At 37.1% G+C, this 24,431-nt stretch overlaps 1 protein-coding gene across 42 annotated transcripts in view; it reads right to left on the bottom strand.

Moving 5' to 3' along the window:
• The window catches only part of MAP2 (microtubule associated protein 2), a 277,803-nt gene that overhangs the window by 101,211 nt on the left and 152,161 nt on the right, over positions 1 to 24,431 (bottom strand). For 39 of the 42 annotated variants that reach the window (XM_033428408.2, XM_033428456.2, XM_033428400.2 and 36 more), the window contains exon 3: positions 3,522 to 3,599. The exons of 2 other annotated variants lie outside the window; for them this stretch is intronic. The gene's annotated coding sequence lies outside the window, so the exon portion shown is untranslated. Of the gene's footprint in view, positions 1 to 1,675; positions 1,869 to 3,521; positions 3,600 to 24,431 lie in introns of all 42 variants that reach the window. One more of the 42 variants, XM_049712099.1, reaches the window with a different exon arrangement.

The following is a 24,431-nucleotide window of genomic DNA, read 5'->3' as shown; positions in this document are numbered from 1 at the left end:
TTACATTTAGGTCTTTAATCTATTTTGAGTTTACTTTTGTGTATGGTGTTAGGGAGTGTTCTAATTTCATTCTTTTAAATGTAGCTGTCCAGTTTTCCCAGAACCACTTATTGAAGATGTTATCTTTTCCCCATTGTATATTCTTGCCTCCTTCATCAAAGATAAGATGACCATATGTGCATGGGTTTATCTCTGGGCTTTCTATCTTGTTCCATTGATCTATATTTCTGTTTTTGTGCCAGTAGCATACTGTCTTGGTTACTGTAGCTTTGTAGTATAGTCTGAAGTCAGGGAGCCTGATTCCTCCAGCTCCGTTTTTCTTTCTCAAGATTGCTTGGGCTATTCAGGGTCTTTTGTGTTTCCATACAAATTGTGAAATTTTTTGTTCTAGTTCTGTGAAAAATGCCAGTGGTAGTTTGATAGGGATTGCACTGAATCTGTAGATTGCTTTGGGTAATATAGTCATTTTCAAAATGTTGATTCTTCCAATCCAAGAACATGGTATGTCTCTCCATCACTTTGTGTCATCTTTAATTTCTTTCATCAGTGTCTTATAGTTTTCTGCATACAGGTCTTTTTTCTCCTTAGGTAGGTTTATTCATAAGTATTTTATTCTTTTTGTTGCAGTGGTAAACGGGAGTGCTTCTTTAATTTCTCTTTCAGATTTTTCATCATTAGTATATAGGCATGCAAGAGATTTCTGTGCATTAATTTTGTATTCTGCTACTTTACCAAATTCATTGATTAGCTCTAGTAGTTTTCTGGTAGCATCTTTAGGATTCTCTATGTATAGTATCATGTCATCTGCAAACAGTGACAGTTTTACTTCTTCTTTTCTGATTTGGATTCCTTTTATTTCTTTTTCTTCTCTGATTGCTGTGGCTAAAAATTCCAAAACTATGTTGAATAATAGCGGTGAGGGCTTCCCTGGTGGCACAGTGGTTGAGAGTCTGCCTGCCAATGCAGGGGACACGGGTTCGTGCCCCGGTCCGGGAAGGTCCCACATGCTGCGGAGCGGCTGGGCCCGTGAGCCATGGCCGCTGAGCCTGCGTGTCCGGAGCCTGTGCTCCGCAATGGGAGAAGCCACAACAGTGAGAGGCCCGCATACTGAAAAAAAAAAAAAAAAAAAGTGGTGAGAGTGGGCAACCTTGTCTTGTTCCTGATCTCAGTGGAAATGGTTTCAGTTTTTCACCATTGAGAATGATGTTGAATAGCTTGTTTTCTCTCTCTGGGTAGATACTGTGTCTTCCTTACTTTTCTAACACCAGTCCCCTCAACTCCCATAAATGAATCCTAATAATATTGGTGGAATAAATGATACTGCAATTTAGGTATCAAACAGATTAAGTTTTCCCCATTCTTTTTCTGGTAGGAGTATAGCTTTGAAGTCTGAGAGAGATGAATTTGAATCTGAGCTCTGCAATCACTATATGATGGTAGTAAGTTACCCAATATATATTGGTCTTGATTTCCCATCTGCAAAATTGCATTGCACTTGTGACCTGCAAGCTTGCATCAAATCTTACAGGTACTCATATTTGCTCAGCAAGGGTTAGTTAATCTCTTCTTTCTCTCCCAACTCCGTCAGAGTAGTAATTTATTCCCTTCAGAAAATAAAATTGTTATGAAATATTCTATGTCTATAAATATTATTCTATATTGATATTTCTTTTACCTTAAACGAATTGTAACATTAAATGTAGTGATAGAGAAAGTTAAAAAAAAATCCTTTTATAAAGTTTCTCTCATGATTTTTGAAGGGCATATGAACAGATAACATGGGCCAAACAAAAGTGATTTTCTTTTATGTATCTTTCAAATTTCAAGGGTAGTATTTACATTGTTTTTGGGAATAGTCAGTATTTCACCTATGGGGAAATAACACAAATTTCAATATTGTGTTATGGCAAAAGCAGTAAAACATATGAGTACCATTAGTTAGCAATATCCTTACAGCCAAAAAAACAAAACAACAACAAAAAAATCTTTTCTAATAGGAAAAAATGAAGCAAACAGAATTGGCATGATATCACATATTAAGATATTTGGATCTCTTATATAGAAATCTGGGAGAAGCTTTGAAAGCCATACTTAAACCATTTTAGCATTAAACCTTCAAAATGCTGAAAGTTGTTTAGAAATAATAGTTAATAATACTGAGCACCAGATGATTGAAACATTACAATGAGTCAACTTTACCACAGAGTGAGTCAACCAGATCTTTATGTATCAATATGGATGAATCTCTAAATATAATGTTGGGTGAAGGCAAGGTGCAAAAGAATATCTGCAGTATGATGCCATTTATACAAACTTTCAAAATGTAAATGATTATACGGGACATTGTTTCATATATATGTCATTAAATTTAGGACATCATTAAACATAGGAAGGTTATATCATCTTCAGGATTACGACACATTTTAGGAAGAAGGGAAAGGTTTATTTCTTTAGAAAAGATTTCAACAAAGCTGAATGTTAGCATTTTTTCAAATTCATGTGGCTGATACTCAGGTATTTCTTATAATATTTCCCATATTTCACTTTGGAAATTTTGTAAGCTTTCTTGATTAAAAATAAAATAATAAAGAAATAATGAAAAGAGAAAAGTGCATACTGCTACAGTGGATTTAAGACTGGATATTCAGTACTTCCAGTAACAAGAGATTACATGAAAATGCAGCCTTCATTTCCTAGAATAAGAAATCATTCATCTGTACTCTTTCTGAAATATTATTCTGCTTTTATCAGAGGAATTTTGAGTTCAAAGACGTAACATGAAAGAAAATATTCTTTCTGCTTGTAAACTGAGCTAAAGTGTACACACTCCTTTATTTACTCATGCAACAACTGTAAAGTAACAAGTACAAACCTAAAATAAACGGTTCCCTGCCATCTCTTTGGGTAAGTGCATTGTCTTTTTTTCTTCCTTAATCAGAGAGAACCAACTCAACACAAACAAGAATCTGATGACTAGGCATTTCTACCACAACTAGCCTCACAATAATAGCTGGGCTGACATTCTTTCCAGTGCCTTGATCCCAGATCCCAGGATACAACCTTGGGTGAACTTCTATACCTATACCTACCTACCTCCTCTCTCTCTGCCTCATGCCCCTAATCTATAAAAGGGGCACCCTTATATCTACTCACAGGGTTGTTATACAGAATAAATGGTTTAGTTTATGTGAAGTAAGTCATGTAGGATCACAAATGGCACATAGTAAGTGTTGAGAAGACACTATTGGTATTGTTAACCATAGCAGGAGAGACAGGCTTAGTTCAATCCTTATTTCAGAGAAAGATTTTTTCATTCATTTACTATGAAATCATTCAAAGCATTATGAAATGCTATTTTAATAATCCTAAGTCTATTAGCTGTAGAATGCATGTATATTTTTCCCTTATCAAAATGAATTGATACTTATTTAATAAAGATTTTTTAAAAAATGTGGTTAACAAAGGTTTAGTTTCCACAATTGTGGGTTAACTCTTTTATTGTAGAGAGGATAGGGTCTTACCTATTCAAAGAAGTAGTAAAATGGTAAAGTTTGTTATATTGTGTTCTCAAAGGGTTGATAATATGTTCTGGTTTCTTTCTGTAAAAAAAAGAAGTTAGGAAATTAATAATTTAATCTCTGATCCATGTATATCAATTATATCATGTAGGTCAATACTAAATTCAACTCATGGCTTTATTCTTATATTGGGTAACTGAGACAATGAGATAAATTTCATGATGGTTCCTTATAGTCATACACTGAGCTAGGTCCTTTTCTGAGTGTTTTGAATAGAGAAGTGAAAATGCTACCTGTTGCAGATTTTTTCTTACTTTTTAGCTTCACTCCAGTGAAGCTTTTAAAAAGAAAAAATAATATTTTAAATTGTTTTCAGCTAATAAATAGTAGGCAATTGTATTCTCTCCCAAGAGAATATATTTGTCCTGGTAAATTGTTAATTACATCCAGTAAGCTTTAAAGCACTGGGCCTCTAGCCTAGTCTGCACTGATTCTCTACAGCACAGGATGGAAGGGAATTTTTTAACAACTAATTACATTTTCTGTCTAGAGTACTAAACTTATTTTGACATTCAGAATCCTAACAGTCATTCTGGATTAGTAGTTCTGCTTAGAAATTCCACTAGAACAATACAAAGTATTTCTTACTGAAATAAACACAATTACTAGAAGGCACTAGCTTTGTTTTGTACCTTATAAGCCATTCAGGTGTACTCGCCCTCAATACATGAGCGTATTAAATGCAAGGGGCAGAGCTGAGCCTCATTTTTAAGTCCTGCTCTCTTACAATAGATGTCTAAATCTACACATCACTATGTGTCTCCACCAAGGACTGTGCGATTTTCACATCTGGTAAAACAGACCCCATCCTGTTCTCAAGGAAGATGTTGCTCTACTAGTAAGGAGCCCTAAGAGTTAAACTGAGAGCTAGTAATTCTTCTTCAAGACACAGAAGGAAAGGTAAACTTGGAAAGACATAAAGCAGGTGCCTCAGTTCTTCTCTGTGACCCTTCAAAGAAAAATGTGTATATGGATATGAGCAGACAAGGTTTTGATTCAAAAGTGACAAACACTGACTGGGCCAGGACCTGTATTAAGTGCTTTTACATGTATTAGCTTACTTAATCTGTGAGCATCCACATACAATGTACAGTAGCAAACAAATCTATTAACGCATATTAAAGATAGAAAGGCTTAACGTTTAAAAAAAATAAAGAAAATTCTGCAGGCAAGAAGAAACACAGTAGAATTCTCCATTCCCTCAAATAACTTGATAGATATTTTAGGGAAAAAAAATTTGACTACCCAGACCTCTGTACACAGCTATTTTTTCCTTTAGTCCAGCTCAGTCGTTCTCAAATTTGGAATATATATAACATTATTATACAGAGTGCTATACACAATAACAAGACTCTACAATGTAGAGTTCTATGCACAGTAACAAGACTAAAGAACTTTTCTTTTTGCAAATGCTCGATGACTTTTGTTGAATTGTTAATGATTTCAATAACTGGAAACAACATAAATAAATTAGTTAAATAAATGACAATACATTTGAAGACTAGAATATTTTGCAGCTTTTAAACAGTATCAACTAGCGTTATGAGTACTGGTATGAAAAGATAACCAAAATATAAAACAAATGTTTAAACAGAAACGTAAAGTGAAAATAGCAAGTTGGAGAATGCTATACATATAGCAAGACTAAAGAATTTTTAAGGGTAGTTTTGATCAAAAGCAAATTAAACCTCACAAGTTGATTTTAGAACAAAAAGAAAATGGTAAATCAGCTCTGGACCTTGTTCAGAAAGAAAGAGTTTTTGGGTAATTAATCAATGAATACTGAATAAAATATCATCCTTTATTTCTTCTTTAAGTTCCTTCTTTTCCTTAAATTCTTTAACATGCATAGTTTTTTCACTTCATCTTCATGATTTTCAAATTAATGTGCACACACATGTATGTATGTGTGCAAGTACAAAATTATATATGTGTGCATGTATACTTTACTCTAGTAAAAATAAGAAAAATAGGAATTCTCTAAGAACAGGGGTCAGCTGATTATGGCCAATGGACCCAGTCCATCCTGATGCTGCCTGTTTTTCCAAATATAGTGTTCTGGGCACACAGCCACATCCATTCATTTCCTTGTTGTCTATGGCTGCATTCATGCTCCACTGCCAGAGCGGAGTAGTTGTGACAGAGACCGTGTGGTCCTTTATATATTTACGTATCACCCCAAATATTTACTATCTGGCCCTTTATAGAAAATGTTTGCCTACACCTGCTATCAAGGAACATGTTTGTCATCTGAGTAACACTAAAAACAATATTGAAAAATAATCCCCTGTCTTTTAAAGTTTTTCCAAAATTTAACTCAATAGTTATATATGAATGAGAGAAATTCCAGCCTTAAACACTTAAAAACTAATTTAATTCCAACAGAACTGGAGAATTATGGGCCAAAGGATGAGATGATTATTTGAAAGTTGACCCTGCCCTGCCCAGTACCTATTAGTTCTAAAAATAATACCCCATTTACCCATCATCCAGCCTTTTGTGTGGTTTTTTTGTTTGTTATAAAATTAAAATGACTATCTTTTTTCTAGGCTTTATTTTATGAGAAAAAGATAAATGCCATCTGGGAATTATTATTATTATTATTTTTAGTTAATTGTTTATTTGTTTTATTTTGGGCTATTTTGGGTCTTCGTTGCTGCGCACAGGCTTTCTCTGATTGTGTTGAGCAGGGGCTACTCTTCGTTGCAGTGTGTGGGCTTCTCATTGTGGTGGCTTCTCTTGTTGCGGAGCACGGGATCTAGGCACGCAGGCTTCAGTAGTTGTGGCACACAGTCTCAGTAGTTGTGGCTCACGGGCTCTGGAGCACAGGCTCAGTAGTTGTGGCACACAGACTTAGTTGTTCCACAGCATGTGGGATCTTCCCGGACCAGCGCTCGAACCCATGTCCCCTGCATTGGCAGGCGGATTCTTGACCACTGCACCACCAGGGAAGTCCCTGGGAATTATTTTTAAAACGGAACTTATGGCCTATTCCATAAGGCACATAAAATCGAATAGTCATTTTAAATTAACACAGTGCAGTTAGAGGTGATCATTTTTATTCCATACCAAAAGGTTTACATTAACACAGTTTTTGTTAAGAATATTATTTGGCACAGTTTTAGTATTTGATATATTATATAGATGGGCTGCAACACCCCTAAAATAATATTAGCAAACACTTACACAGCACTTATTATGTGCCAGACAATGTTCCAAGCACTTCATATACATTAATTCACTTATTCCTCACAATCACCCTCTAAGGAGGCAACTGTTGTTATCCCCATTTTACAGATGAGAAAACTGAGATCAAGAGACTTTAAATGCCCTTCCCAGCATGACACAGCTAGAAAACAGTCAAGGCTTGCAGCCTTTATAGACCCTGAGAGTTGGTTTTAGATCTTCAACTCTGGTTAACGACAAGTTCAGACATAAAGGCTTTGTGGCTTCTCTGAGAAGTGGTATTTCACCAATGAAAATTGCAGTTTACTGGAAATACTTAGCACATCTATTATTCAGTATATTCAGCTTCTTGAACAAATTGAAATTTACTCAGCTGCTCCATTATTTCTGTCAGGTTTGCTTATGCCACTTTCCAGAGCTTCTTAGAGCTGGGTCTGAACATTGTCAAGAATCATGACTGACACCTGACAAAATCAACTGGTCGACAATGATATTTAAGGGCTGCCTACCCATGATAGAGAACAGGATGTGCACTGGCATCACAAAGTAAGATGTGAATCATTTAAGGAGGAACCCAAGACAAACACTTGTTCAGCTATAAACAAAATCAGCTTTTATCAGCTGGTTACTCAGATAAATAGGACATGCAGTCAATGCACTTAGGCTGCATATAATCCACGTTTGGCTGTGGTATATTTATATGCAAGTTATGTGACACCTATAGGGTTGACGTTAGAATGATAAATTCATGCAGACTTTCAGAATCTCGTAAAGAAAATATTGCCAAGGCGTGGTTTTCCCAACTGATATAAGAACCCAAGTTTCATTAAGCAACAAAGTAATGATGAAACCTTTCCTGGATTGCCAGACCAGGATATACTTTTCATTAACCTTTGAAATACATTCTAGCATTAAGTATCATTTGGTTATTTTTCACATTTCGACAGACTTTGTTAGGTAACCTAAAAGCTGAGATGCTTGAAGTTGCTGGATAATCCTGAATAGCATTTCTGCCGGCTAAGCTTAACCTCATTGGCTAGCGTTAGCCTACTCGGTTAGCTCTCAAATAAACAATATTAACATCATTCTCCACCTCTATCAATCTGCTTTATGAGGTTTTGAACAGTTCATGTAATTCAGTGCACTTGTCCAGGATAACAAGATTTCAACTAAATTGCCAATACCGCTGGGAAAATATCCACAATCCAAGCAGTCTTGAAATAGGAGAACAGCTACCAACATAAACCATTTAGTCGAACATACTACTAAACCATTTCTATTCCCTGAAGGTTCAGAAGCAGTTCATTAGCACTGGTTATTTGTGGGTAGCTGAAAGTCACAGTGAACCAAACTGATAGTTGGACAGATCAGAGAAAAGATCTTCCTTTCTTAGCGCTTTTGCCAAAGTTCTTTTAGGAGAACATTATGTTTCTTGCAAAGGAAACATGCTTAAAAATATACACTGGAAAGAACTAAGGACAGTTAACACAAGCCCTATTCAGAACATATGGTCTCCAGTTGACCAGAGAACCTAGGTAAGATAGACAGTAAGAATTTCCCCTTTTAATCCCCAAACCTGCTACTCCAGGCTATCGCCAAGGACTAGCTGACTGCATGAAGGTGACAATAGAAATTATCTAGTCTTGTCCAAAGAATCTCAACATAATTCAGGGCAGTAAAAATAGGCTACAAATAGGTGAAGGGTAAAGGACTGGATTAGTCAGAAAAGTCAGTCAAGTTTCTGAGTCTTCACAAAATAAAGGTTTATATACTGTTCATACAAATCCTGATGTGAGTAGGGTAACTCTCCTGGTGGAGACCCAGTAATCTGACTGTATTCTTCTCATTGCTCAACTAACTCATGGCCTCAAGATTGCTGCAGCAGGAAAGGAAGCCATCTGGAGGGCTGTGCATTGGTTCCTCCATGCTTTAACATGGAAGGGACACACCTCACTGCCTCTCACAGCCTCCTGGACTGAACCAACAACACGGCTCTGCCTCAGTGCAAGGTGCTGAGAAACAGGGAAGACACATGGAGGTTTGCTGAGCAGTACAAGTCTCCATTGCATGAGGGACAAGGCATGATGAGATGCCCAGTGGCTGTTTTAGGGCCCTGTTTAGATTCCTTCCTTGAGAAGTGTTGAAAAGAAATAATGCTCAGTGAGATCAGCTAAAAACTTGTTTTGCTAAATTAACACATGCTGACTCTGTGTGTGTGTGTGTCTATAAATAAATAAATAGATAAATAAATAAGTAAATATTTTATTTTCTTAACATGAATTGGCACTGCAATATAGACAACCTTGGGGAGCAAGAGGCCACCTGTCAGTGTTTTCACTTGCTGATGTATTGCACTGATGTTTTCTGCTCAGAATCAGATACAGCTGAAGAACTAACTAACTTCTTTGCTTGACAGAAAGCCATCTGTTCATTTGTTTCTAATTTTTATACAAACACTAACCGTTTTAAAAATGGTAGAATAAGTTAATGCAGACGCTCAGGTTCATGAGGTGTAAGGGAAGGGACTGGGTGGGGAGGGGCACAAAAGGAAACAAGGCTGCCACGAAAATTATCGTGCCAGATGTCACATAATGATTTTACTCTCATGTTCAAAACTTTTCTGTCAAAGTGATAAAGACTAAGTTTCTTGGCCTGGCCTCAAGGGCTTCCATACTGTGACTATACTCTACTTTTTCAAGTTTATCCCCAACTTTCTACCATCACAAGCGCTCACAGGCTTCTTAAACTAGTTATTTTGTAGACCTATTAATTGCCCTTTTCTTTGCAGCTTCATATTTTTCTTCCCTTCTGCAAAGTCCTCTTCTTTTTCTTTTCCGTGTCTTCTTGCCTCCCTGCCTCCCTCTCTTCTCTCCCTTCCTTACGCCCTCTAGGTTTGGCAACACCTTGTGGAACTGAAGCCCTCTTCTCTAAGATCCACCCCCACCCTCCCATCACCTCCAAGAATGCCCACTGCTGCCTGGTTCTTGTTTTTATCACTTATTTGGCATTCATATGAACTACTTTGTGTTGTTACTTAAGCTTATTGAAATGGAAACAAGTTCACATCCCCACCCTTTTTTCTGCTTTATTTCAATTCTAGAAGTCATTGGTTTCTATCAAATATATGAATTTTTTTTCATAGTACTTTGAGTTCAAAACAAATATAAATGAAGGACAAAAAATATTAAGCCCTATAAGAATATACAATGCACTTCAAGTAAGGCTGCCATATTATTAAATTGTATTAGCAATTTACACTTCTATTTCCTTACACCACCAGCAGCACTGTGTACTATTAATTTGTTTAATGTCTACCCCCCCTCGCCTCAACTAATCTGTAAGCTCTAGATGGCCAGGGGCCATTTTCTTTTGTATGTACTCTCTTTTGTATTACTGCACTCCCTGGCTGGGAGCAAGTACTTAATAACTATTCATCAAATGAATGAAAAATTGAAGTATGTACTCCCAAAATGGAAAAGTATGCTGATACTTTAATTGTGAGTATATGAACTCCTCTGTTTCAAGCAGTGAAATCTCCTTATCTACCTGGCTTACTGTTTTCCTGATTTGAAAGTGGGTTCAATGAATGAAAGAATGATAGCAGTTTATTTCCCTAAACATTCTGGTTAGAACTTGGTTAAATTAGATCTTTGAAATAAAAATAACACAAACTTTAGATATGAAAGCTGTTTTGCAACCCTGGCCTATCACCTACTGGCTGTGGAATACTGGGCAGAACTTCTGACTTTTTGGATCCTCAGTTTTATCATCAGTAAAATAGAGATTATCCATGCTATTTCCCTTACAGAGCTGCTGCAAGAATTAAATAAAATCATCTGTAGAAAAGTGCTCTGACAATTGTGGGAAATTGTGATGTGTCAATATCAGTCTTCAAATAGTAGTTCTTCACCACTTAGCACAACGACATACACTTGCGAAGAGATTATGTATTAACTTGAACAAACCTCATGCCAATCCAAGATTTCTTAGCTTCAACTCTTCTCTTTACTTTTGCTCAGCTGCCAAATCCCTTTTGTAAGTTCTTAGGACACAGGATGTCTTTGGGAAGGACTGTGTCAGATAAAGAAAGAATCTCATTCACTAATAGCCCCAAGCTCACCTGCTGGGAGCCATCTGTCAACCTGCAGCAGCGTATAGAGGTTTCACCAGGAAGGCATTTGGCTGAACCCGGGTGACAGAGCACCAGGCTATTTCTGAGGTCACAGTGAGCACCAAAATTCCAGCTGTGGCCTAAAGAAATAAGAATTCAGCCCACTGGTGATGTTCTTTGCCTGAGCTTCTGCACTCTCTGAGGATGACATTCTTGACTGCTGTTATCATTTTAAAAGGCATGCATTTAGAAAAGAAGACTTCCACCAGAGAGAGGAAAATACATGCTGTGCTAATAGTCATCTGACCAGAAAAATGAAATTCTGGCAAATCTACTTTTCATCCGAAGAGCTGAAAGCTCTGGAAGCAGAGGGATTTCATCAACTTACTGGAGTGTTGGGGAGGAGTTTACAATTAAGGGTGATCTCCAGCTGATCCAGGTCCTTCATCTTTTGCTGCATATTGTTCAAGAGGCAACCTGGAATAACTTAATTAGCACAGTGGGGACTAAGTTGCCACCCACCCCTCCCCCTTCTGTAATGCTAATTTGAAATATCTTCTTTTCCTCCTCAAGTTACTTTCTTAACAGTGGCAGCCAACATTTTATTACTAAAGAAATTGCCAGTAATGACCTATTTTAAAAAGTGAAGATTTCTTAATGGAATGAGAATATTACTTGCTTGCTGAGAGAATGTATCAAAATAAAAGCTAGCCTTGAAAGGTACTGAATCTGTTATATTAGCACTCCAAGGTGTTCTGGAAATTCTATAACAATATTTATGCATGCATGATATGTCCCATCAATAATCTTAAAAATATTAAAACACACAAGGATAAATCATTAAGATTTCACCAAACAAAAGGGGAGGACTTGGCATGGAGATGCTATTAAAAAAAAAAAAAAAAAAGAGTTTCGGGGCTTCCCTGGTGGCGCAGTGGTTAGGAATCCTCCTGCCAATGCAGGGGACATGGGTTCAAGCCCTGGTCCGGGAAGATCCCACATGCCGCGGAGCAACGAAGCCCGTGTGACCCAACTACTGAGCCTGTGCTCTAGAGCCCGCGAGCCACAACTACTAAGCCCGCGTGCCACACCTACCAAAGCCCAGGCGCCTAGAGCCTGTGCTCTGCAACAAGAGAAGCCACTGCAATGAGAAGCCCGCGCACCGCAACAAAGAGTAGCCCCCACTTGCTGCAGCTAGAGAAAGCCCGCATGCAGCAACGAAGACCCAATGTAGCCAAAAATAAATAAATAAATACATATATTTTTTTAAAAAAGAGTTTGCCTCCCTGTAAATAGGAGGCAAAGGAGTAGGCAGAACATCTGCTGGGGAGCTCTTTAAAGCGTTTTCTCCCCCTCTTCTATTATTCTGTCAGTGGCTCCTCTTCTATTATTCTGTTGGTGGCCATGTAATTTCCCTCCTTTCTGCTCTTTTCAGGAGGGTGTTCTATTATTATGCTTTATTTAACTGGCTTAGATTTAAGTAAATAAATAGACACCACTGAGTTGAAGGGCAGTTGGAATGGAGGGAAGAGGAGAGCAGAAATTCAACACAGGAGGAGGGGCACAGAGAGATAGGGACTGCAGGACTGGAGCCAGATAGCAGAGAACCCAAGCACTGCATGTTAGTGAAAGGCTTTTATCTAAAGCTCCTAGTGGCCACTTACCATTTATAATCAAGCCATATGTGTCTGATTTATACAGAAACATATGAAAATAAGATTAAAGTCTAAGCATTAAAAAAAACCAGCAAGTGAGCCAATGAGATTGCAAATATTCCAGCTGCTCTAATTACTGTTGTTCCAAAGGAAATGTGAGGGCTGCTGATGCCTTGCTTGGGTTCCCCTGGGACCACATCAGCCACCTTTGGTATTTGCAGGCACAGAAGTTTGCTTCAGAGGTAAGGTTTTACCCTCATACTCTGAGAGTGGTTTTTAGAGCTACTCTACGCCAACGAAGAGGCAACAGTCTTTAAACAAAATTATTGCAACTTTAAAGGTGTATAACTGGATCACTTTGCCGTATACCTGAAACTAACACAACACTGTTAATCAACTATACTCCGATATAAAATAAAATTTTTTAAAATTTATTATCTTTTTAAAATTGTGGCTTCCCATAAGTACACTAAAAAGTCTTGGAGTCTTAGGGTGGTCTAACTCCACGTGCCAGCCTACTCTCCCCCCAATCCCACTGACCACCCCCATCTCTCAGGATCTTCCCAACACAGTGAAGTCCAGCAGCCTGTCCTGTGAGTGCCCCCTGCACCTAGTGACTGGCATTATGTCATCTTTAGCAGAGGCTTGACTTCAAAGACTTTAGAAGTACCTTCTCAGTGAAGGAGCCCAGATCCTACAGGACAGTGGTTTTGTTTGTTTAATTTATTAATGATTTTACTTTTCCCGTCTCACATCCATCCTATTTTTAATGTAATGACAAGCTGAAAGTCATTCAGCTAAAAGAAAATTCATGCAGCTAAAGAAAAACAACAAAAAAATAAAAACAGATAAAAAAGAGACTGGAAGCCATTTGTGACCTTCTCACATTTTGGATGCTCTATCTGGTTAGCACGAACTTGAAATTTTCGCCAGGCACAGCAAGTCTGCTCCAAGCTCTCCACTGGTTCTTTGGAGATTTCCTAGTGACCACAGAGGGGATTAGGCCCTGATCTAATGGAAGGTAATCTTACCAACAGCCTCCAGAAATTCACTGAAAGCCACTATAGTAGAGCACAGACATGAAGGAGTGAGGACTCATTAGATCCAGATATAACTTTAAAATAATACTAAAATCTGGAACACAGATTTCTACTAAATTGTTTGTAAGAAAATACATATACCTCCACTGCAGGAACAAAAGATACAGAACTTTAAGCGTCAGAAGGAAGTTATAAGCTTCGCTGTCCTCAAGATTCCCTCGGAAACTTGTTCCAATGTGATTTTATGCCTTACAGGAGCCCATGCACAATCACAAAAGGCCCTTCACTTCTCACCATGTTCTTGAATCTTATATTGACTGAGTGTAGCATCACCTAACAGTTTCTAAAGTTTCAGTGTAAATATAAATGTGTATTTAATAGTTCTCTCATTCATTTAACTACTTGCTATAGGTGGCTCCTGAACGGCAAAGTTTCCAGTGGGGACCATAAGGAAGAGCATTTATGCCATTATATGGCTGGTGATAAGCCCAGTCATAACAGCCCCAGGTGAAATTTCTGGTTTCCAGTTTCCCAGAGAATTCGTTTTGAACATTATACAAACCAACAGTCATTTCTCTTAAATAATTAATTAAATAATTAAAATTATTTTCACCCCAAAGAAATAGTCTGTGAAGGTATCTTCAAATAAATCATTGTCATTGTCATTGTAAGAGAACCTCCTTAAATGTCACATTAAATTTTTTAATCTAATGATTTCATAACTGAAATGCCAACATTTTAAAAATTACAACTGAAATAATAATTAGAAAATTTGTTTTTTGTCACTGTCAAAATGTCAAGAATTGATTAAATTATATTTATTAGATTAGCAAAGAGATTTGAACTCTTCTCAAGTAAAAGCCTATAAAATAGATGATTGTGAGGATTTTAAAAATTTGAGTAATTTAAGTATTAATGCCCAATGAAGGTGTTGAATGAAATAAAGCATACGTCAGGTGATACAGCACACACATATCACTGATTTATCAACCTTAGGCAAAAATCTGATAAAAGCTCATGTTTTAAAGAAGCCCCACAGACCTCTCTTCCAGCACCTTTACTGGGTTACACAGAGCTTTCTTCCTTTTTTTTTTTTTTTTTGTTCGATGGTGATACATGCTGGTAGATTTTAAGGTCACTTTGCATGATGTAAGGCTTGCTTTTCCTGTATATTTTCTGCTTGTTAAATTGTTACAACTGGAAGCAATTTTCTTATATTCACATTATTCCTGCCTATAAAGTGTTACCTCTGGAAGCTTCTTTTAGACATGTGTCAGCCAGTTGTACTTAGCAAAAGAGGCTCATGTGTTATACTTTGTTTATTACAAATCTGCAATTTTGTTGATGACCGTGGACTTCAGTGGATGTTGACTAGGGTTGTGAGACTCATATATAACTCCATTCATTTTCTTTTTTCTCGATACTTCTTGCAGTGGGTCACTAGTATAGCAGTTACAGCAAGAGGCTACTTGACAGAGTGGCAAAAAAGGCTTTGGAGCCTGCAAGACCCCTATGTAGCAAGTTATTTAATTTCTTCATCTATATATTGTGGATAATAATATCTACTTTCCTGCAGAATGGTTTTAAGAACTAGGGGTAGGTTAGGGAAAGTTTCTGATACATATTCAGTGTTTGTTACATGGTAGTAGTATTGGGTACTAGTACCATTACTACTATACTTAATGAATTGGGTAAGGCTGGTTTATCAAAACACTGAACAGAGAAAGGGTATTGCTACTATGTTTTTTAGCACTTTAAAAACATGGGTAGACATCACAGTCACCTGGGATCCTGGTTAAAAATTCAGATTCTTGGCTTCCATTCTAGGGATTCTGACTCCAGAGGTCTGGAGTGGGTCCAGGAATCTATATCCCCTCACAAGTGCTCAGTATGATCCCTAGGAGGGTGATCTGGGGATCACAATTTGAGAATAACTGCTATATAATAGAGAATTAATCCTATTGGTATAATCATGATTATTTTGACTGTCACTATATCAGTTTTTAAAAAATAAGAATATTGTTCTCAAGATATTAGCTTAGTTTAAATGTTGCTGTTATTGCTGTTTTTTAACTGTACAGGCTTTAACTTCTATAAGGGATACAAAATAAGCCCCAATATTTTTTCCTAATAATTTATGGATTGTTTCTCTTGTTAAAAAGCCTGATTTTTAGCTTTTTGTGCATGATAGACTCTAAAATTTAATGAAAGCTTTGGAGTCACACCCATGTAGGCATGTCCTTTATTGGTATAAAGGCTTCCTGGGTCCCATTCATATACTTCCTGGGAGGCAATGGACCCCAAGTTAAAAGTATTTAGGCTAAAGAATTTGGTATTAACCATTTGCTGTTTAGAGAACTATTTCTGTACTCTTTAGATTTTACAGGTCTAAAACATGGTTATTGTGCAATGGAAAAATAAATGTGGCCTTTAAATATCTATTTATTCCCTCTCAAATAGCTTTGATTGCTTATCCTGTAGGAGGATTGGAAAGAATAGTTCTTTACAAAATTGAATTGGAAAATTCTAATAAGGAGGCTGTTCATTCTGTGAAAAGAACACAAGTTTCTACTTTGGATAACAAGGAATTCGATAAAAGCAAACTTTAAATGCTACCACATTAAATTCTACCACAAGTTTTGGCAAAGCAGCTATGTATTACCCAGCAAGTTTGATAGTTTGTAATGCAACTAAGCCCTAGGAGAGAAATGTAGGCAATGCCCAGTTTCCTTTTGCTTGCATTCCCCGGGGGATTAAAATACTTCAATGGTCCAGTGCTCTTAGGAAAAAGACCAAAACCGTTTCCTTGTCTTGGAATACCTGGCTTTATTTATCGCTCCAGCCTCATTTTATACCTTGCTCTCCTTCCCCTCAGTTCTCCTGTTACACTGGCCTCCTGGTATCCCCCCCTTATATGCCATGCTCCTATAGCCACAAGGCCTTTGCATGTGCTTTTGCTCCACTTGGAATGCTCTTTTCTGCCCTCTTTGCCTACTTAATTATCACTTACTCAAAGATCACAGCTAAACTATCCTCCCTGACAAGGTCAATTCATGAATCTCTTCTACACAGCCCTCATCATATTTCTAATTTTGCATTTATTTATGATTATTTGATTATAAGCTTATTCCCCACTAGGCTGTAAGCTTCATAAGGACAAGGACCATAACTGTTTTTGCTACCCAGACTGTAAGGACTTGGGGCTCTCAGACTATTAACTATATGGAAGAATGAATAAAAGAATGAATGAATGCTTGCATTATATTGTATCAACCTAGCATCTAAACTAATAAGAAACAATAAGTATCTAGATAAAGGTCTAGGAGTACCTCTTCGAGCTTTAGTTTCACGTGCATAAAAGGAGAGCATTTGAGTAAATAATCACTGGTTTCCTTTTCAGTTTTAAAAATCAGTGATTTAACAACCAAATGTTCATCAACTGACTAACTAATTAACAAAATGAGGCAGATCCATTTGGTGGAATATTATTCAGTCAGGAAAAGCAATAAGTACTGATACTTGCTACATCATGAATGACCCCTGGAAATATTATGCTGAGTAAAAGAAGCCTCTCACAAAAGACTATACTGTATTACTTTATTTATATGAAATGTCCAGAAGAAGCGGCAAATCCACAGAGACAGAAACTAGATTAGCAATTGCCAAGAGTACATGGGAGGTAGAAATGGGGAGTGACTGCTAATAGGTATGGGGTTTCTATGGGGGTGATGAAAATGTTCTAAAATTAGATAGTAGAGATGATTACATAACTCTGAATATACTAAAATCACTGAATTGTGTATTTAAAAGGCTGGATTTTATATGTGAATTATGTCTCAATATAGCTATTATTAAAAAATCAATGACCCAGTGGCTACATTAATTCATAGCTTTAATATTAAAATCTAAAATAATTCAGTAAATATTAATTTTTTAAAACATTTGTTTTCGAAGAGTTAAGCCTATCTTCCCATAATAGAACAAAACATTCAGAATATCCATTCTGAATATTTCTTCATTTGTTACTATATATTAGACACTGAATTATACCCCCTCTACTTAGACCTTATCAAAAAATGCATGAAACATCCTCACTGATTTCAGGGAGCTTATATAATCATATCTGGGATGGTAATTAACTATAACACAAAACACTGGATTGAGAGTTTTGTACAGAAGAAAAAGTACTAATCAGGGATTATGCTGAGCCAAAGGAAAGATTATACTGAATTCCAATTATTCAGGAGAGCCTGGTATTTCAGACGAGCTTTATAAAGTTACATATGATTTGGGCAAGCAGAGGATGAGGGATAGAAGAAGAAGAAACTGAGGAAATAGCAGAAGCAAAAGAATAGAAGCAGAAGAGAATGAGGAAAGTAGTTCTCATTAGAACTACAAGTGATTGGTGACACAAGGAATTTGGGGAGATAGAATGGGAAATATAGGCTGGGGCCATATGACAGGGAGCTTGGAATCCTAGTTGGAAGACTGTATATCTATTCTGTAGTAATAGGGTTTTAACTGGAGGTTTTAGGTAAAATATCATAAATTAGTTGTGTTTTAGGAAGATTAATCTTGAACTGAAATGGATGAGTTCATCAACCATGTGTGGAACGAGTGTCTTGGAATGGACCAACAGTCTTGGGATAGACCAATGGTAGGGTGGCAGGGTGAGGAAAGCTAGTAAAGACAATAATGAAGGAATAAGACAAATCAACATTGCAGAATCTAATGAAAAAAAGATTTCAAGGAGAAATGGATGGCCATGAATAATATATTTTATGTACATGTACAGTATTTAATCTTTAACAGTCTTCTGATGTATTATAACCTGTCTGAGGTCTCACCGTCAGTTGTGTGTGGCACAACAGTCTTGACACAACAGTCTGTTGTGTCTGTTGTCTGTTGTCTTGACACAACAGTCAAGACTGAAATCAAGTTTTCAGTATTCTTTTCGCGGTATCATTGTTGCGACAAAGAGAAGTCATTCAGCATAAAGGCTAAGAGGTAACCATTCAGTATTTTAATAAGATTCAGGGGATCTCTCAAAAAGTGTTTCACCAAGCAGTAGGGTGAGGAAAAGAACCATTTAGCAAAACGCTAAGAAGAGAATGGGACAGATAAATGAGGCAGTAAGTAGAGCGGCCATGTTACAGGAGTTTGGATAGCAGAGGGAATGAGAAGACGGCAGCTAGAAATATTAGCAGGTTTAAGCAGTACGCTTTTAGTCTGGGACTTGCAGAATAAGGATTCTGGAGGATTCTGGAGTAAAAAGGTACCAGACTAGTCAGGATCCAGCAATGGAGCACATTCACAGGAGTAAGGCAGCCATATGATATTACATTGAAGACAACTGAAAGGGAGGGAATAATTTACCTTATTTCCAAAATCTGTTTGATATGGACTACTGACCCTGATATCAAATTTTATATTTTCTCTTCATTAATTCATCTTAGTCAATGGTACAGTTGTTTCTCCTTGTATTTAACTATATCTCTTAGGACAGTGGAAGGAAAAAAATTAAATATTCAGCCATCCCTCAACTTTTGACAACATTTTAAATGTTAAATTGGATCCAATGTCCAACTCTATTTGCAAGTGGAATGCCACCTACTGGAAATGTGTCTTGAATATGTATACTATAACACAAAAAGTGTTGGAGATTAGATGAGTTTTGTTATCATTTCATTATACTAACTGGCAGGTGCTATTAGTTTTTCTGATCATTAAAAATAGAACAACTTCAAAATACATTTAAGGTTAACACATATTTCTGCTGGAGTTTAACAGGAACACAACAGCAAACGATACATTTAATGTCATTAATGCTATAAGTTAACTGTGGAGTCCTCTTAAAATAAAAATATCAGTCCTGCTTTACCACATGTCATTTGAGTCTCTTGAGCATTTGACTACCTGCTGTGGTTATTGTTTCTTTAAATGACAATTTAATTATGGGGTTACTCAGCTTCAAAAAGGAGCCTCATAGATGCAAAAATAAATGACTCATAGACATGATCTCAACTATCAAATGTCAATTATTTATTAGATTCAAAATGATGTCATCAAAAGAATGATTTGTACTGATTTTTCTATAGCTTCCCTATATGCCCAACTTTAAATAGAGATGGATGCCAATTAGTTTCTGATTACAGTGGGTCCACAAAGTGAATCTACTATATTTTTAACACCTTTTCAATTTCCTTATTCTTTCTTCACATGTTACTACAAAGAGGAAACCTGCCCTTTAACTGTGCCTGAAAACAAAATATGTGTAGTCATGGCTGGCAACTGTATTTCTTTCTTTCTCTCTTTTTTTTTTTCTTTTTTAATCCTTGGACATATATTTAGAAACAGTTTTCAAGTAAGTTTTCTGAAAAAGCCAGAAATCAGAAAGACTGAATAACATTACTAATGGCCCTCTGTTGTGGTGTTAAGCAAATGGATACTTTCTCAAAGAAAAGCCTTGATACATGATTTTAAGTGAGGAAGACTATTTTCTAAATTTGGAAAATTTCTTTTCAATTTGATTCTTTCATCATAGCATGAACATAGGTCACGGACTAATGAACTGACCATTTATAAAATGAGTATGCACACGAACAGCCATCTGTTCTCTGTTTAACACTAGCTTCTATCCCTTCTCAAAAGGTCAAGGTCTTGCTCTTTAGTTGATTCCCAGATGACTGTCTGAAGTTGTTAATATCTGACAATGCTACCTGAATTTGATACCATCAATTGCAAGTTGAAATTGCAAGTCATGCAAAAGATGCAGGATTTCTTGAAGAGCATGAAGGCAACGTTGGAGAAATGCTCAAGTAACAGACAAATCATGAAAAAATAAAGATCTGGTATGGTTAGATCAGTTCCCCAGGGAAGAACAGAAAATCCACAAGGATGAGGACATAATATTCATTTTAGCAGATAATTATTTGTATGTCACAGTAATTATAAAGAAACTAGGGAATATTGATTAAGCTCTTGAAATTTTTATAAAAACTGCTTTTCTAAGGAGACACTGAAAAGGTCAAATGAGACATGAAGTATGTTGAACTGTACTATACTAAAATTTGTAGGGAAATGATTCTCAACAAAACCAAACAACACTTGATTCATTCCTTTTTCTTAGAATCAGCATATTGTTGTAATTATAATATAAATATTTCTATGAAGAGTGATAACAAACTTATTTCATAACATCTAATTTTACTTTTTCAAATTAAAGGTTGCCTCACACTTTTTTCACTGTTTTTAGTGAAATTTGATCTGCGTTTGAAGAAGAGGTACTTCAAGTGTCCCCTATTCTGATACCAATTCTTGTCAGTTAATGAGGGCCTCTTGTACATGTTTAACGCAAAAGATCTAATTTTGAATAAATCTGTTTCCATAAGTGCTACCTGGAAGTCGTACAAAACTGTCTAAGATATTGAATTATCACCAAAATAGTTTAGTGGAGAAAACTACTAACGAATAGCAGCTAGAAGAAACCGCATTTAAAAAATTGTTTTCTAGAACAGTCCAGTTACTTCTATCTAAATATTTTTCTTTCAGAGCTTATTATTCATGTTTGCAGTCTCTCTCTCTCTCTCAGAATATTTCTGCTGCACTAACTAAAATGTAGTGGGAAATTCCTGATTATGTTTAAAATCTCCATCTCTTTGGTTGTGCATAATATACCATAACTATAGTCTTGTCAACAGCCCCTGAAGTTCTCAGCATTTCTGTGGGGAGGCCATTAGATGTGGGAGTTTATTTCAGTAGCAAAAGTATTCTGTTTTTGGATTTGCCGACACTAGCACTTTGTCTTTCCTGCCCCCTTCTATAGCATGCCTGGCAAACTATAATTATCAGTATTTTCTTCTATAGCAGATAATTATTTGTTATTTTTGCTTAAGCAATAAAAGAACCTAACAGTGTTCGCCCCACAAACAAGACTCAGGTGCAAAGGGTTATAGCCTTGTCTGCCTGCACAATATGGAAAGATCCCAACTGCTCTCCATAAAGCAGACTGCCATTGTAAGTCACTCCAGTGAAATATCAGACAATTTTATGGAAATCCTTGACAAAAAGCTTCCAAGAGAAATCAAGATAGTCACATTTAAGAAGATCTCCCTTTTCTTAGTTCCAATTATCTTTTAACTGCTGATGTTCATACCAGAGAATGTACCAACAAAATGAATGCTGGTAAGATTCTTAAGGCCAGGAGCAAAATTCTTTTTGCTAGAATTTATGATTATGTAGCTAGGGTACTGAACTCCCTGTGTGACAGTCATTTTAGTTAACTCAAGGGTCAAACTACCAAATTAGCTCATCTGGATTAGGGCAGATTAAGACAGGGATTTGTGCAGAATTCTCGTCTCAAAGGCGTTGGGCACAGACTTAATGAATACCTCAGGATCTGCTAGGAATACTAAATTGAAGTTATGATTAAACAAATGCAATGGTCCTAAGATTCCAAGTCTGTTCATCCGTCCTCGTCCGTACCCTGATCTATAGCCTCTTTTTGGTACCTCTCCTTAAGGCTGGAAAGATCCAGTGGATCTCAAGGTAAAGTAGTACAAACTGGTGCAAACTAGTGAATGCACACGGTATGCAAAACAAAATCCTCCAGCAGACTATGGGACCTGCCAAAGCTCAGCAAGGCAGAGCCCTTAGCTCACCGGAATGTGTGACATGTCCCCCCAGGCGACTGCACATTCCTCTCTCCAGCAAAAGCGGGGCCATCTGTGGTTTTACTGTGGCGTTATACAAGCTTTTCCAAATCTCTTTTTTTGCCACCTGAGCATACATAGCCCTAAGATTGTTAGATCAATTTTGAAACCAGTAGTAGTAATCGTGGGTTGTTCCACAGATGAAAAGACTTGGATGGTTACTAACAAGAAATGTTCTCTTATAGTATTATATTTACTTCAAAAATTGTGAGAGATTCTGTCAAAAATGTGCAAAACTGTGGCTTCTCTGTTATGTGGTCAAAAAAGGATACAAAGGGAGGAGAAACAGTCATAAAGGGATAAAAGAGTGTGGGTAATTCCTCTCCCCACTTAGCTGTTAACATGGAGCAAAAGGGGCTGCCCACCATCAAGCAGAAAAGCTTTGAATATGTGCCCTTAAATTATTCTGTGCCCTGTTTCCCTCTTCTACACATACAACAAGGTCAATGGTCTGGGCTAAGCCCCACTTTCTTTAAGTTTCTACATCAAATGAGACAATAACTATGAAGGCACATTGGAGGTGATAAAGTTCTTTCTGTTGATTATTGATTAGTACTTGGGCATCTGTCATGAGCAACATGCTAGGTAGAAAAAATAATAATAGCCATGCCATATTGTACTTTCTACATTGTACTTTAACCTTAAATAAATGGAGGGGTTTATTTTTCCCAGAAACTTCTTATTCAGACCAGGTCTGAAGCCAAGGTCTGAACAGGCAGTCCTATTCAACTAACTATTGTTGTCCCCATGATTGAAGCCAGTTGGACTCCTGGTGGAGTTGAATGAAACAATGACAGTGCACAGCCAGTAGTCCTCTTTGTTAAGGATGTCTTATCTTTCTTTGATATTTGAGGTTGAGCAGTTTCTTTTGTAAATGGTCTCAGTTCAAGCTACTGATTTTTGAACTAGAGATGTCTGCCTGAATCATTAGCCTCCCTCCTAGGGCTGCCAGTGAGGTGTGGTCGCCAAAGCATCTCTTGACACTTTGCTTCCTATTTCCAGAAAATGGGGCAAGTTGTGAAGCCATTTTAAGATTTGGTAGTAAATTTCCCATGTGTAACATTTACTTCAGCGAAGTGGCCCCGAGCACCATAGGTAGCTCTTCACTCTTATGAAAACCCCAACGGAGTGGAGATGAAAGCAGCTCTTTTGCCTCTTTCTTGTTTACCCATTTCTGTCCCCCTGTAACCTTATAACCCTAATTATAGGAATGAGATCACTAAGCAGTTGAAACTAATTCCTGATTTATGCTTTTCTGAATGCACACTATGCCCTGCCTAACCTGCCGATTCTTTTCCTAGATAAAAAGAAGTAAGAATGAAGAATGAAGTAGTTAAAGAATGATTAGCTATCTACAGGCAACAGCCCCCTAAGGAGTCCTGCAGGCAGATCACTCCAGCAAGATAACATCTGAAGAGAGAGTCAGTCAGTCTGCATGCAATGGAGAATGATGCAGAACCCAACCTCCTGCCTTGAGGATTCATTTTCTTCCCCCCATCTTCTCCTTTAAAAGCTGTTCTGGCTGACAGAATCTTCCAAGTTGGTCTCTGAACACGAGTCCAGTTTCTCCCCAGATTGCCCGCTTTTCTGATTAAAGCACCTTTCCTTTCTACTGACACTCGCTTTTCAAATTATTGGCTTTTGAGCAGTGAACAGCCGAACCTGAGTTTGGTAACAGAGTTAGTCCAGTTTTGGCGTGCTCAGAATCCACTAAGGTTCTTACAATAACCTGAGTCTTCTTGGTCTCTTTCCGTTGTCAGGAGAGCTGGTTCCTGTTCTGCGAGCTCATTAAAAGAGATCTCCAGTATAAATATGTACTTTTATCGGTAGTAGGTATTAACTATCAATACTAGTAAAAGAGGTTTAGGATTTATTTCCGTATTCATCTTCCTATTTACAGTAGCTCTTCAACGTGCTGGGATTCTGATCCAGAGAACTTACAAAAGGCTCAATCTTCTGACAGCTCAGGGAGGCCAAGGTGACTCCAAGCCAGCTGAAGAGGAGTATGTGAAATCAAATGCAGTGTTTTCATCAGCATTTAGTTTATCACCGAATGGGTGGCCTACTGCCTCTTGGCATATTTGCTAATTCTACCTAAATGAATTTGAAGATAAAAAATTTTAGTAGTTTTATATTTGTTTTAAAAGCCA

This window comes from Orcinus orca, chromosome 7 (genome assembly GCF_937001465.1).
Source record: "Orcinus orca chromosome 7, mOrcOrc1.1, whole genome shotgun sequence".
NCBI classification, from domain to species: Eukaryota; Metazoa; Chordata; class Mammalia; order Artiodactyla; family Delphinidae; genus Orcinus; species Orcinus orca.
This window is presented reverse-complemented; position numbering and strand designations above follow the sequence as displayed.